Here is a 14,622-nt window from a genome sequence, read left to right on the forward strand (position 1 = left end):
AGTTCTGTCTTAATTTCATTGTATCATAATATCTTGAATTATGAGATTTAAATATATATATTTGAGCAGAAGGGACAGATTTTTCTCATATATCTCCTGTTCTCATACACGAATCGACAGACTCCCACATTATTAACATCCCCCACCAGAATGATGCATTTGTTAAAATTGGTGAACCTACATTGACACATTATAATCACACAAAATCCATAGTTTACATTAGGGTTCACTCTTGGTGTTGTACATCCTATAGGTTTGGAAAATTATGAGATTTTTTTGAACACTACCTTATCCATTTTTCTGCCTCTGGTCATGATTGTACATAAACCTTTGAAGATACATTGTTTTATCCTCTGTCTTCATTGAAACTTAGCCAAAAATATGTGTGTTTTGTTTTTTATTATAGTTGTCCTAGAGTATGTGAAGTGGTATCTCATGTTGTTTAATTTGCATTTTTTAAATAACTAAGGATGTTGAGTATCTTTTCATATGTTTATTTATCACTTGTATATCTCATTTGGAGAAATTTCTACTCAAGTTCTTTGCCCATTTTGAAATTGTTTCTTTGTCGTTGAGTTGCAAGTGTTCTTTATATATTCTGCGTAGGAGACCCTTATCAGATATATGATATGGAAATATTTTCCTTCATTCTGTGAGTTGCCTTTCACTTTCTTGAGATGTAATCCAACTTATCTATTTTTCTTCTGTTGGTTGTGCTTTTGGTATCATATCTAAGAAACCATTACCAAGTCAAAGGTCATAAAGATTTTCTCCGTGTTACCTTCTAAACGTTTTATGGTTTCCTTGCTTATACGTAGATCTTCTGTCCATTGTACGTTAACTTTTTAAATAGTGTGAAATAGGATCCAACTTCATCCTTTTGCATGAGGCTATCCAGCACCATTTGTTGAAGAGACTGTTCTTGCACTATTGAATGGTCTTGGAACCTTTGTTGACAGTCAGTTGACCATAGACACTTGGGTTTATTTTTGGACTCTCAATTGTATTCTATAGATCCCTGTGTTTATAATAATGCCAATATCACATTGTTTTGATTACTAGTGGTTTTTAATAAGCTTTGAAATCAGGAAGTGTGGACCTTTTTTTCAAGATTCTTTTGCTTTGTGGTCTCTTGCATTCCATATAAATTTTGTGAGCAGCTTTTACATTTTTGCAAAAGAACCACTGGGATTTTGATAGGGATTGCATTGTGTTTCTAGACTGCCTTTGATGGTATTGCCATCTTAACAATATTAATTCTTTTAATCCATGAACATGGGATGTCTTTCAATTTATTAGGTCCTCTTTAGTTTCATTCTGCAGTATTTTGTAATTTTCACTGTATAAGTCTTGCACCTCCTTGGTTAAATTTATTCCTAAATGATTTATTTTTTTCATGCTCTTATAAATGTAATTATTTTCTTAATTTACTTTTTGGATTATTCATTGAAGGTGTACAGAAGTAAAACTGATTTTTGTGTTTTGATCTTGTACTCTACAAATTTCCTGACTTTGTTTATTAGCTCTAATAACTTGGGGGGATTCCTTATAATTTTCTGTATGGAGTATCATGTCATCTGCGAACAGAGATAGTTTTACACCTTCCTTTCCAATTTCATGCCTTTTATTTCTCTTTCCAGCTTAATTACTTTAACCAGAACTTCTAGTACATTGTTAAATTACAGTGGCAAAAGTGGACAACTTTGTCTTGTTCCACATCTAAAGAAAAAGCTTTTAGTTTTCACTATTAAATATGATGGTAGCTGTGGGTTTTTCATAAATGCCCTTTATCATGCTGAGGAACTTCTTTCCAGTCATATTTCTAAGTGTTTTTGTGATGAAAAACTGTTAGATTTTGTTCAGATGCTTTTTCAACATCAAATGAAAAAAATTATGTTCTATTTTCTCCTTCATTTTATTAGTGTGGTATATTAATTACATTGATTTTTGAATGTTGAGCCAGCCTTGCATTGCTAGAATAAATCCTACATGGTCATGGTAAATAATCCTTTTAATATGCTTCTCTGGATTCAATTTACTAGTAATTTAGGAAGATTCATAAGTTCCTTTTTATTGTTTTCTTTTCTTATTGATAACCTAAATCTTTTTTGCTGTCAATTTCTCTGGTTTTTGTTTCCCAGGAATTTCAAAAGAATCCTTATAAATAATCTTTCTTTTCCATGAAGTCAAATTCACATCCATTTGGATTATTTTTCATAAGAGAAATAATTATTTTCCTAATACTACCTATTAGTTCTATTTCCAAATCTCTTTTAAATTGAGATGGCTAAAGCACAGTACAGTAATCATCCAATATTTCATAATAACTATAAATGGAGTATAACCTTTAAAAATTGTGAATCATTATATAAGCATGATTCATATAATATTATACATCAACTATACTTCATTTTAAAAAATAATCATCCTAGTTATTTGGTGTCAAGAGTAGTGGGAGGAATATTGTCAGTCTTTCTGATATAATCCATTAGGTTTTTTATCTATATCAGTGCATAGGCTTTGACAGTTGTTTTATTTGTAAATCAGTATGTTTTTTCTACAAGTCATGAACTAATCAGAGTGTAGAACATACAAAACATAACCCTTTGGAAGTCACTGTCAATTTGCAGGTACTAATGCATTGATTATAAAACACTTATACATGGGAGTCAGGTACTTGAAGAATTTCTCTTTGAAAGATGTCATATTTGCCTCTTTATTCATAGACTGTATTAAAACTATGAGTAATTGCTTTTGTTTAGATTGATTCTTCAGTTTCACTTATCAATGAGGAATAGTTGAAAAATTTTCTAATTAACTTGAAATTAGAGTCTAACTTCTTCTGTTAAGTCATTAATTCATTAAATATGTTTTCTAATATTATTCTGTGGCTGGTGTACATCCTAAAGTAATTTTCCATGTGATTATCCATATGAGATATAATTTTGAGTCCTTACATATGTGAACAATATATGAAAATTGTCCCAGACCTTTTTAAAAGAAAGAATCCTTCGTTTTTTTGTTTTATTTTTCTGTTTTGAAAAAGAGGATCTGAACTGACTGCCATTAATTCTATTAAGGATAGTGGAGGACTTCAGTTGATGGGAATATTTTCAGTTGATCATCTTGTTTTCAGCCTTTTTACTGCTTGCCATTCTTTGATTCATCAAGTCTGCTTCCCAACCCTCTGAAGAGTATTTTAGGAAAGATTTGTGCCTCCTTAACTTCAGCCCTCTCCAGAAATATTTTTGGCTGCAACTACCTGCACTGTGCTTTGTGAATCAATACCTTTCCACCTGCCATCTAGAAATGTGTTGAAATGTCTATTTTGCTGGTGACCTACCACTTGTTCTCTTCATTTTTATGCTTTATAACTATTAAAAATGCATTTAGTATCATAGTTTAGGTCTCTCAGCGGGGAGAAAAATAATTACATTTTCCCAGTCCATCTTCTTCAATCATAAGTTTTCTTATAGCAATTCACTGACACATGATATTTGGGTATATGAATAGATTTTATTGAAGCTTTGGAAAATGGGAGGTCCTGCTTGCAATTTATTCTTATTTTGCCATATAGTTGTTCCCAAAAGACATTTGACTATTTTTTCTATTACTTATGCCTGCATTCTTAACTATTCACTCCTCTTTTTCCTATTACATTGCCTAAAATTTCTTTATATTTTCATACGGATTATTTTATCTATTTTTTCTTGTCTCTTTCAGAATATATCCTCAGGATTTCATCTTCTTCTCAAGTAACTTATCCAAGTGTTTTCCTAAATCCTTTTTTTCAAAAAAAGAATTCTAGTGATACCTGTGTTATTTGTTTGCTTTAACCCTATTTGATATAAACTCCAATGCTTTGCTTATACTACTACGCAAATTCTACTATATAAGACTCAGTAATATTGACTTTAACTAGTTGGATCCAATACTGGATACTCTCTCATCTTCAACACATAAACTACTATCTGCAAAGAAAAGGCCATACATGAGTTGGACATAGTAAATCCCACAACTTTCTATACTTTAGAGCTAAGGTTCTCAAAATTGAGCACTCATCATAATCACTTGAAAGACCTGCAGAATCATCTGAAGGACAGGTTTCTGGGTCATGTCCCATCATTTTTGAAACAATATGTCTGTATGGAGCCCAATAATTTTCATTTCTATTAAGCTCCCAGTACTACTGATCCGGGGACTATAACATGAGAACCATTGCCTGGAGACTCACTATTCCACTGAAAAATAGTGTAGCTCAAACATCGTGAATGTCAGAGAGAGAAGGATTTAGAGACACTGAAATATGTCAATAGTTTTTGAAACTATTACCTTGTAAAATTGTGACATTTTAATATTTTCGGTAGGTATTCAATAGCAGAGAAAGATGTTTGAGGAGGACATAGCAAAAAAATTAGGTGTTTTCTGTGATTAGTAGTTTCACACTCTGGTAAAATGAGTCAAAATGCACGTAAGTATTAAACTCCAGCTAATTGTTGCAAATATAGGAACTATACAAAAAAAAAAAAAAAAAGAAATTAAAATGAACCTCATCCTCTTGTCATCATTTGTGTTTTTTATATGGAAGCCCAATATCTATGAGTTTTTGTGTACTAATATGAAAGAAATATTTATTAAAGGTAGGGTTTTTAACAAAGTATGAAATGCTCCTCCTTACCTAGAAATCATGACGTGTGTGATAATGGCTGAAATAAGATCGGAATTGCTAGTTTCCCATTTTGTAGAGCAATAACGTGAATGTTCCCTGCGGAATAGTAAAGTTACATTATGAAAGGATTTGTACTATTAAAAAGTGAACTTCCAAAGTCTCAGATTTATATTTTTTCAACAACTGAATATATCTCATGATTTAACTTTAAGATAAGTTAGAAAGTATGAACAAATGTCTACTTTCTCAGAAGGTATATGAATTAATGAAAAACTGCTTCATGAATGTACAGAGCCTTCAGGTATTCTTTAGGGTGTGTGTGTGTGTGTGTGTGTGTGTGTGTGTGTGTGTGAGATGTAGTCAATGCAGAACATTTTCCAAGACATTATTAACACTATAAGGATGCATTAGAAAGGCTGCCTTCCACATAATATTTATCAGCAAACTTTTACAATTTTCTCTGCTGAGCTATGTGTTTGGTTGATTACTTCCAGTGTGATAATAAAATGAAACTCATGCTCTTTGTTCAGTTTAATTACCTTTTGTAAAAAAAATCATTTAACATTATATTGTCAGTATTTTCCCATGCCATCAAACATGCTTCTGAAACATGATTTTTAAATGTCCAAATAGCATTACACCATATAAATGTGTCATAAATTGAGCATGTCTCTCTATTGTTGGGAATTTCCTTAAAATTGTTTCCTGAGAGTGGAATTGCTGAGTTAGTGTATAAATACATTCATGACTCTTATTAAATTTTTTGCAAAAAGAACGCAGCAACTAATACACCTACCTGCTGTGAAAACGTATGTTTTACAGCACCCTTGTAAATAAATACCGCATTTTATCATTTCATTTTTATTTTTGCCAATTTGGTAGGTAAAATCATGTGTCACTATAGTTTTAATATGCACTTTTGTAACTTTCTGTGTAATAGATGGTTTTGTTTTTTGTTTTTTTTGAAAAGACTAATAATTTTATTTTGGATCAATATCTACATTGTATGAAGCAACCTTTTGTGAATATCTTAGCAAGAAAATGGACAATGGATAAACAATGAGATACCACATTTGCCCTGTGATGAGAATATACCAAGATGAGAATATACCTTGATGATTTTGGCACAGTGAAGAAGGACAATCACATACTCTCATATAGTGCTGTGGGACAATTGAGAATGACAATTATAATATCAGTAATTTATTGATCATGTGCCACATAGTTCTAGGTGTTTTATTTGTAGCAACTCATTTTCTTTCTTTTTTTTTTTTAACATCTTTATTGGAGTATAATTGCTTTACAATGGTGTGTTAGCTTCTGCTTTATAAAAAAGTGAATCAGTTATACATATACATATGTCCCCATATCTCTTCCCTCTTGCATCTCCCTCCCTCCCACCCTCCCTATCCCACCCCTCAAGGTGGTCACAAAGCATCGAGCTGATCTCCCTGTGCTATGCGGCTGCTTCCCACTAGCTATCTGTTTTACGTTTGGTAGTGTATATATGTCCATGCCACTCTCTCACTTTGTCACAGCTTACCCTTCCCCTTCCCCATATCCTCAAATCCATTCTCTAGTAGGTCTGTGTCTTTATTCCCGTCTTGCCCCTAGGTTCTTCATGACCTTTTTTTTTTTTTTTCTTACATTCCATATATATGTGTTAGCATACGGTATTTCTTTTTCTCTTTCTGACTTACTTCACTCTGTATGACAGACTCTAGGTCCATCCACCTCACTACAAATACCTCCATTTCATTTCTTTTTATGGCTGAGTAATATTCCATTGTATATAAGTGCCACATCTTCTTTATCCATTCATCTGTTGATGGACACTTAGGTTGCTTCCATGTCCTGGCTATTGGAAATAGAGCTGCAATGAACATTTTGGTACATGACTCTTTTTGAGTTATATTTTTCTCAGGGTATATGCCCAGTAGTGGGATTGCTGTGTCGTTTGGTAGTTCTATTTTTAGTTTTTTAAGGAACGTCCATACTGTTCTCCATAGTGGCTGTATCAATTTACATTCCCACCAACAATGCAGGAGGGTTCCCTTTTCTCCACACCCTCTCCAGCATTTATTGTTTGCAGATTTTTTGATGATGGCCATTCTGACTGCTGTGAGATGATATCTCATTGTAGTTTTGATTTGCATTTCTCTAATGATTAATGATGTTGAGCATTCTTTCATGTGTTTGTTGGCAATCTGTATATCTTCTTTGGAGAAATGTCTGTTTAGGTCTTCTGCCCATTTTTGGATTGGGTTGTTCGTTTTATTGATATTGAGCTGCATAAGCTGCTTATAAATTTTGGAGATTAATCCTTTGTCAGTTGCTTCATTTGCAAATATTTTCTCCCATTCCGAGGGTTGTCTTTTGGTCTCGTTTATGGTTTCCTTTGCTGTGCAAAAGCTTTTAAGTTTCATTAGGTCCCATTTGTTTATTTTTGTTTTTATTTCCATTTCTCTAGGAGGTGAGTCAAAAAGGATCTTGCTGTGATTTATGTCATAGAGTGTTCTGCCTGTGTTTTCCTCTAAGAGTTTTATGGTGTCTGGCCTTACATTTAGGTCTTTAATCCATTTTGAGTTTATTTTTTGTATGGTGTTAGGGAGTGTTCTAATTTCATACTTTTACATGTACCTGCCCAGTTTTCCCAGCAACACTTACTGAAGAGGCTGTCTTTTCTCCGCTGTATATTCTTGCCTCCTTTATCAAAGATAAGGTGACCATATGTGCGTGGGTTTATCTCTGGGCTTTCTATCCTGTTCCATTGATATTTCTGTTTTTGTGCCAGTACCATACTGTCTTGATTACTGTAGCTTTGTAGTATAGTCTGAAGTCAGGGAGCCTGATTCCTCCAGCTCCATTTTTCGTTCTCAAGATTGCTTTGGCTATTCGAGGTCTTTTGTGTTTCCATACAAATTGTGATTTTTTTTGTTTTAGTTCTGTGAAAAATGCCAGTGGTAGTTTGATAGGGATTGCATTGAATCTGTAGATTGCTTTGGGAAGTAGAGTCATTTTCACAATGTTGATTCTTCCAATCGAAGAACATGGTATATCTCTCCATCTATTTGTATCATCTTTAATTTGTTTCATCACTGTCTTATAAATTTCTGCATACAGGTCTTTTGTCTCCCTAGGTAGGTTTACTCCTAGATATTTTATTCTTTTTGTTGCAATGGTAAATGGGAGTGTTTTCTTAATTTCACTTTCAGATCTTTCATCATTAGAGTATAGGAATGCCAGAGATTTCTGTGCATTAATTTTGTATCCTGCTACTTTACCAAATTCATTAATTAGCTCTAGTAGTTTTCTGGTAGCATCTTTAGGATTCTCTATGTATAGTATCATGTCATCTGCAAACAGTGACAGCTTTACTTCTTCTTTTCCGATTTGGATTCCTTTTATTTCTTTTTCTTCTCTGATTGCTGTGGCTAAAACTTCCAAAACTATGTTGAATAATAGTGGTGAGAGTGGGCACCCTTGTCTTGTTCCTGATCTTAGTGGAAATGGTTTCAGTTTTTCACCATTGAGGATGTTGGCTGTGGGTTTGTCATATATGGCCTTTATTATGTTGAGAAAGTTCCCTTTATGCCTACTTTCTGAAGGGTTTTTATCATAAATGGGTGTTGAATTTTGTCGAAAGCTTTCTCTGCATCGATTGAGATGATCATATGGTTTTTCTCCTTCAATTTGTTAATATGGTGTATCACATTGATTGATTTGCATACATTGAAGAATTCTTGCATTCCTGGAATAAACCCCACTTGATCATGGTGTATGATCCTTTTAATGTGCTGTTGGTTTCTGTTTGCTAGTATTTTGTTGAGGATTTTTGCATCTATGTTCATCAGTGATATTGGCCTGTAGTCTTCTTTCTTTGTGACATCTTGGTCTGGTTTTGGTATCAGGGTGATGGTGGCCTCATAGAATGAGTTTGGGAGTGTTCCTCCCTCTGCTATATTTTGGAAGAGTTTGAGAAGGATAGGTGTTAGCTCTTCTCTAAATGTTTGATAGAATTCACCTGTGAAACCATCTGGTCCTGGGCTTTTGTTTGTTGGTAGATTTTTAATCACAGTTTCAATTTCAGTGCTTGTGATTGGTCTGTTCATATTTTCTATTTCTTCCTGGTTCAGTCTCGGCAGGTTGTGCATTTCTATGAAGTTGTCCATTTCTTCCAGGTTGTCCATTTTATTGGCATAGAGTTGCTTGTAGTAATCTCTCATGATCCTTTGTATTTCTGCAGTGTCAGTGGTTACTTCTCCTTTTTCATTTCTAATTCTATTGAGTTGAGTCTTCTCCCTTTTTTTCTTGATGAGTCTGGCTAATGGTTTATCAATTTTGTTTATCTTCTCAAAGAACCAGCTTTTAGTTTTATTGATTTTTGCTATTGTTTCCTTCATTTCTTTTTCATTTATTTCTGACCTGATCTTTATAATTTCTTTCCTTCTGCTGGCTTTGGGGTTTTTTTGTTCTTCTTTCTCTAATTGCTTTAGGTGCAAGGTTAGGTTGTTTATTTGAAATGTTTCCTGTTTCTTAAGGTAGGATTGTATTGCTTTAAGCTTCCCTCTTAGAACTGCTTTTGCTGCATCCCATAGGTTTTTGGTCGTCGTGTCCCCATTGTTATTTGTTTCTAGGTATTTTTTGATTTCCTCTTTGATTTCTTCAGTGATCACTTGGTTATTAAGAAGTATATTGTTAAGCCTCCATGTGTTTGTATTTTTTACAGATCTTTTCCTGTAATTGATATCTAGTCTCATAGCGTTGTGGTCGGAAAAGATACTTGATACGATTTCAATTTTCTTAAATTTGCCAAGGCTTGATTTGTAACCCAAGATATGATCTATCCTGGAGAATATTCCATGCTCACTTGAGAAGAATGTGTATTCTGTTGTTTTTGGATTGAATGTCCTATAAATATCAATTAAGTCCATCTTGTTTAATGTATCATTTAAAGCTTGTGTTTTCTTGTTTATTTTCATTTTGGATGATCTGTCCATTGGTGAAAGTGGGGTGGTAAAGTCCCCTACTATGATTGTGTTACTGTTGATTTCCCCTTTTATGGCTGTTAGTATTTGCCTTATGTATTGAGGTGCTCCTATGTTGGGTGCATAAATATTTACAACTGTTATATCTTCTTATTGGATCGATCCCTTGATCATTATGTAGTGTCCTTCTTTGTCTCTTGTAATAGTCTTTATTTTAAAGTCTATTTTGTCTGATATGAGAATTGCTACTCTGGCTTTCTTTTGATTTCTATTTGCATGGAATATCTTTTTCCATCCCCTGACTTTCAGTCTGTATGTGTCCCTAGGTCTGAAGTGGGTTTCTTGTAGGCAGCATATATATGGGTCTTGTTTTTGTATCCATTCAATGAGTCTGTGTCTTTTGGTGGGAGCATTTAATCCATTTACATTTAAGGTAATTATCGATATGTATATTCCTATTCCCATTTTCTTAACTGTTTTGGGTTTGTTATTGTAGGTCTTTTTCTTCTCTTGTGTTTCCTGCCTAAAGAAGTTCCTTTAGCATTTGTTGTAAAGCTGGTTTGGTGGTGCTGAACTCTCTCAGCTTTTGCTTGTCTATAAAGGTGTCGATTTCTCCATGAAATTTGAATGAGATCCTTGCTGGTTAGAGTAATCTTGGTTGTAGGTTTTTCTCTATCACTTTAAATATGTCCTGCCTCTCCCTTCTGGCTTGCAGAGTTTCTGCTGAAAGATCAGCTGTTAACCTTATGGGGATTCCCTTGTGTGTTATTTGTTGTTTTTCCCTTGCTGCTTTTAATATGTTTTCTTTGTATTTAATTTTTGATAGTTTGATTAATATGTGTCTTGGCATGTTTCTCCTTGGATTTATCCTGTATGGGACTCTCTGTGCTTCCTGGACTTGATTAACTATTTCCTTTCCCATATTAGGGAAGTTTTCAACTATAATCTCTTCAAATATTTTCTCAGTCCCTTTCTTTTTCTCTTCTTCTTCTGGGGCCCCTATAATTCGAATGTTGGTGCGTTTAATGTTGTCCCAGAGTTCTCTGAGATTGTCCTCAGTTCTTTTCATTCTTTTTACTTTATTCTGCTCTGCGGTAGTTATTTCCACTATTTTCTCTTCCAGTACACGTATCCGTTCTTCTGCCTCAGTTATTCTGGGGTTGATCCCTTCTAGAGAATTTTTAATTTCGTTTATTGTGTTGTTCATCATTGTTTGTTTGCTCTTTAGTTCTTCTAGGTCCTTGTTAAACGTTTCTTGTATTTTCTCCATTCTATTTCCAAGATTTTGGATCATCTTTGCTATCATTATTCTGAATTCTTTTTCAGGTTGACTGCCTAGTTCCTCTTCATTTGTTAGGTGTGGTGTGTTTTTACCTTGCTCCTTCATCTGCCGTGTGTTCTTCTGTTTTCTCATTTTGCTTAACTTACTGTGTTTGGGGTCTCTTTTTCACAGGCTGCAGGTTTGTAGTTCCCAGTTTTTGGTGTCTGTCCCCAGTGGCTAAGGTTGGTTCAGTGGGTTGTGTAGGCTTCCTGGTGGAGGGGACTAGTGCCTGTATTCTGGTGGATGAGGCTGGATCTTGTCGTTCTGGTGGGCACGTCCACGTCTGGTGGTGTGCTTTGGGGTGTCTGTGGCCTTATTATGATTTTAGGCAGCCTCTCTGCTAATGGATGGGGCTGTGTTCCTGTCTTGGTAGTTGTTTGGCATAGGGTGTCCAGCACTGTAGCTTGCTGGTCGTTGAGTGAAGCTGGGTCATGGAGTTGAGATGGAGATATCTGGGAGATTTTCGCCCTTTGATATTACATGGAGCTGGGAGGTCTCTTGTGGACCAGTGTCCTGAAGTTGGCTCTCCCACCTCAGAGGCACAGCCCTGACTCCTGGCTAGAGCACCAAGAGCCCTTCATCCACTCGGCTCAGAATAAAAGGGAGAAAATATAGAAAGAAAGAAAGACAGAGGATAAAGTAAAATAAAATAAAAGTAATTAAAATAAAAAATTAATGTTAAGAAAAAAATTGTAAAGAAAAAGGCCATGAAGAACCTAGTGGCAAGACGGGAATAAAGACACAGACCTACTAGAGAATGGACTTGAGGATATGGGGAGGGGGTGGGGTGAGATGTGACAGGGTGAGAGAGTGTCATGGACACATATACACTACCAAATGTAAAATAGATAGCTAGTGGGAAGCAGCCGCATAGCACAGGGAGATCAGCTCAGTGCTTTGTGACCACCTAGAGGGGTGGGATGGGGAGGGTGGGAGGGAGGGAGATGCAAGAGGGAAGAGATATGGGAACATACTCTATATGTATAACTGATTCACTTTGTTATAAAGCAGAAGGTAACACACCATTGTAAGGCAATTATACTTCAATAAAGATGTTAAAAAAAAAAACAACAACATAGTAACAGAAACGAAGAATGCCTTCAATGAGCACATTTATAGACTTGATACAGCCTAGGAGTCAAGGAGCTTGAATATAAGTGAATACAATCTTCCCAAACTGACATTAAAACAGAAAAAAAAAAAAAAAAGAAAAACTTAAAAGACCCAATAACTATGAGAAGTTTCAAAAAGTGTAACACAAATGAAGCAACTGACAAAGGATTAATCTCCAAAATTTACTAGCAGCTCATGCAGCTCAATATCAAAAAAACAAACAACCAAATCCAAAAATGGGCAGAAGACCTAAATAGACATTTCTCCAAAGAAGATATACAGATTGCCAACAAACACATGAAAGAATGCTCAACATCATTAATCATTAGAGAAATGTAAATCAAAACTACAATGAGATATCATCTCACACCAGTCAGAATGGCCATCATCAAAAAATCTAGAAACAATAAATGCTGGAGACGGTGTGGAGAAAAGGGAACCCTCTTGCACTGTTGGTGGGAATGTAAATTGAAAGTGGGTAAGCTGTGACAAAGTGAGAGAGTGGCATGGACATATATACACTACCAAATGTAAAATAGATAGCTAGTGGGAAGCAACCGCATAGCACAGGGAGATCAGCTCTGTGCTTTGTGACCACCTAGAGGTGTGGGATAGGGAGAGCGGGAGGGAGGGAGATGCAAGAGGGAAGAGATATGGGAACATATGTATATGTATAACTGATTCACTTTGTTATAAAGCAGAAACTAACACACCATTGTAAAGCAATTATACTCCAATAAAGATGTTAAAAATAAATAAATAAATAAATAAAAAGAAAAAAATTGTAAAAAGTAAAAAAAACAGAAAACAAAAACGGACGGACAGAACCCTAGGACAAATGGTGAAAGCAAAGCTATACAGACAAAATCACACACAGAAGCATACACATACACACTCACAAAAAGAGAAAAAGGGGAAAAAATAATATATCTTCGCTCCCAAAGTCCACCTACTCAATTTGGGATGATTCGTTGTCTATTCAGGTATTCCACAGATGCAGGTACATCAGGTTAATTGTGGAGTTTTAATCCGCTGCTTCTGAGGCTGCTGGGAGAGATTTCCCTTTCTCTTCCTTGTTCGCACAGCTCCCGGGGTTCAGCTTTGGATTTGGACCCGCCTCTGCGTGTAGGTCGCCTGAGGGCGTCTGTTCCCCGCCCAGACAGGACGGGGTTAAAGGAGCAGCTGATTCGGGGGCTCTGGCTCACTCAGGCGGGGGGAGGGAGCGGTACGGAGGAGGCGGGGCGAGCCTGCGGCGTCAGAGGCGTCGTGACGTTGCAGCAGCCTGAGGCGCGCAGTTCGTTCTCCCAGGGAAGTTGTCCCCGGATCACGGGACCCTGGCAGTGGCGGGCTGAACCGGCTCCCGGGAGGGGCGGTGTGGAGAGTGACCTGTGCTCGCACACAGGCTTCTTGGTGGCGGCAGCAGCAGCAGCCTTAGCGTCTCATGCCCGTCTCTGGGGTCTGTGCTGATGGCCGCGGCTCGTGCCTGTCTCTGGAGTTCGTTTAGGCGGCGCTCTGAATCCCCTCTCCTCGCGCACCAGGAAACAAAGAGGTAAGAAAAAGTCTCTTGCCTCTTCGGCAGCTGCAGAGCTTTTCCCGGACTCCCTCCCGGCTCGCCGTGGCGCACTAACCCCTTCAGGCTGTGTTCACGCCGCCAACCCCAGTCCTCTCCCTGCGATCCGACCAAAGCCCAAGCCTCAGCTCCCAGCCCCGCCCGCCCCGGCGGGGGAGCAGACGAGCCTCTCAGGCTGGTGAGTGCTGGTCGGCACTGATCCTCCGTGCGGGAATCTCTCCGCTTTGCCCTCCACACCCCTGTGGCTGTGCTCTCCTCCGTGGCTCCGAAGCTTCCCCCTCCGCCACCCGCAGTCTCTGCCCGCGAAGGGGCTCCTAGTGCGTGGAAACCTTTCCTCCTTCACAGCTCCCTCCCACTGGCGCAGGGCCCGTCCCTCTTCTTTTGTGTTTGCTTTTTCTTTTTTCTTTTGCCCTACCCAGGTACATGGGGAGTTTCTTGCCTTTTGCGAGGTCTGAGGTCTTCTGCCAGCGTTCAGGAGGTGTTCTGTAGGAGCAGTTCCACGTGTAGATGTATTTCTGATGTATTTGTGGGTAGGAAGGTGATCTCCGCGTCTTAATCCTCCGCCATCTTGAAGGTCCCCCCTAATAGATGGTTTTTAATATGCTTTAAGCTAAGTATGTTCTTCATTTTAAAATACAGCTATATTTTAGTGAGTATAATATATTATATAAATGCAGGACAAGGATTACTAAGATTTTGGAAAGATTACTTTTATACTCTTTTTCTATTTTAAATCTGGAATTCTAAGGTAAATATATGTATGATTTCTATAGCTGATTTTAGAATATAAGGATTACACATTTTTTTCTCTCTTTTTTTTTTTTCCTTTTTTCCCCTCTACTTTTTATGTATAAGAAAGTTTTATTTAAACTCATTTATCAATCCAGAATTAGGGTATAGCTTTATGGTGAAGAAAAACTACAGCTCATATGTGGTCCAAAGGGTGATATATGAAAGATAT

General features: G+C 36.7%; 1 protein-coding gene across 4 annotated transcripts in view; it reads left to right on the forward strand.

Moving 5' to 3' along the window:
• The window catches only part of GRID2 (glutamate ionotropic receptor delta type subunit 2), a 1,417,069-nt gene that overhangs the window by 564,918 nt on the left and 837,529 nt on the right, over positions 1–14,622 (forward strand). The gene's annotated exons all lie outside the window — the stretch shown is intronic.

Source organism: Balaenoptera borealis, assembly GCF_965194805.1.
Source record: "Balaenoptera borealis genome assembly, chromosome: 4".
NCBI lineage: Eukaryota > Metazoa > Chordata > Mammalia > Artiodactyla > Balaenopteridae > Balaenoptera > Balaenoptera borealis.